Raw genomic sequence first — 1921 nt, 5'->3', positions numbered from 1 at the left:
TTAGCTAAATTCTTCAAAGATGAACCTGCCTATTAAACTATAAAAAACCTACTTATAGGTACCAGAAAAGTTGAAAAAGCTTGTCTTAGTGGGACTGGGAGATAACATATCAGGAAATTATTAAAACAAAAGGCATTCTGTAGAGACAAGGGGAGGCACTTCTGAAACAGCTGTTGGTAAAGAAACAGACTAACGCAGGACAGACATCTGCTGAGTCTGAGGAAATTAGGTTTCAGGATTACCCCTTTTTCCTCTAAGCTTATGGAAGATAGATACACAAACAACATACACACCACTTATCACGTTAAAACCCTTTTTTATTCTACACTTTAATATTCCTGTTGTTAGGATGAAACAATACTTTTGTTTAAAGAATGCAATCAAGTAAATGTTTTATAAGCTAATTGGAGCTCCCAAAGGGAAGACTTGCAGGTGCTGAATCCAATCAGATCTGCCACATAATTAAAATTGGTGTGGGGAGCACAGTAAAACAGATGTGGTCTTAAAACAAGAGACTTGTTTGATTCAACGTTACTATAGATGAATGGGACATATTCAGTGAGATAAAGGGAGCAGTGTTATAATTTATCCAGTTCCACTGTGGAAATTGACTCAAGATGGCTTCACGCGAACATTGCAGTTTTTTAATTTTTGTCTTCAAAATTTTCTGTAAGTCATTTGCTCCGTTTACAAATAAAAAGAGGCCTCTCAGGACTGGTGACCCTACAAACTGGACCTGAGATTTTCAAGTCATGCTGTGCTCTTTCTGGCTCGAATACTAATTAAAATTCTTCAACTGGAACTTAGTAGAGAAAATGGAAGAGCTAGAACCAGTCCCCAGCTTGCTGTACCATAATTGTGTCAGCAACTGCCAAGGTAACAGAAGCCTAAAATTTTATTTCAGTCAGTAAACTAAGCGATTATGAGTCAGAGTATCTTAGATACAAAGGGTATATGATGAGTAAGAAAGTTCCATTTTTATACAATCATTTTTCTGACCATATATGCTATCAAATTGTTACTGAATCTGCCGTATCTATTTCATCTGCCTGTGAGGAGGCTAGGTATCGCCCTCCTGGGACACAATTCCCAACGAAGTCATTGAAAGTTTCCTATGTACAGTGCTGGATCGAGTTCTTAATTTGTGAATGCTTTTGGGCAGGGGCCTGTTTAGATGTTAAAGTGGCCGCGTTTTAATATCCTATAATGCATTACGTATCTGGCTTATAATTTTGAAGTAGAGGTGATGTGCTGTATTATATATTATACATGAAATTTGTATTTTAAGTACTAAAAATTGTTTGGGGCAGTATTAATGGTAAGTGATTACTAAAACTAAGGCTGAGGCTCCCAGGGAGCTTAGAATGGAAATTGGATTTCATCCACAAACAGCCAGGTTTTAAGCTTGCATAGTAAGAAGAATCAAGTCACCATCCATTCCGCACTTGTACATATCAATATGAATTTAGCACAGAGCATGGTCTAACGCAATAAACACATTTCTAAATTCTGTACAGAATTGATGCTCTAGTACTGACCACTACTGTTAAGGTTATATCGGTTTGAGAAAATTTTTCAGAGGCGGTCAATTAAATAGCAGAGTCGAGTAAAAATGCTTTTAATAGTACGTACACAGTCCCCCCGAGCCCTCCTACCCCCACCCCCCTGCACCTTACGTTTTAAGCTCCAACCCGAATAATTTGAGATTTGTAAGCAGAATCTTCGTCGCAGTGAAACATCTTTGAATTTTCTACGAAATATTTACATAAGAAATGCCGCTGTGTCACATAGCTCCAGCTAGCCCAGCTGTCACAGCATAAAAAGAATATCTTTATTATTTTTTCTACAAGCCTGCGCGATGCAGCCTGGCGCGTCCAAGGCTCCCGGCGCGGAGCGGCGGCGCTGCCCGGCCCCCCGCCAC

This window comes from Aptenodytes forsteri, unplaced genomic scaffold (assembly GCF_000699145.1).
Source record: "Aptenodytes forsteri isolate BGI_AS27 unplaced genomic scaffold, ASM69914v1 Scaffold108, whole genome shotgun sequence".
NCBI classification, from domain to species: Eukaryota; Metazoa; Chordata; class Aves; order Sphenisciformes; family Spheniscidae; genus Aptenodytes; species Aptenodytes forsteri.
The sequence above is the reverse complement of the archived record's forward strand: the minus strand, read 5'-3'. Positions refer to the sequence as shown.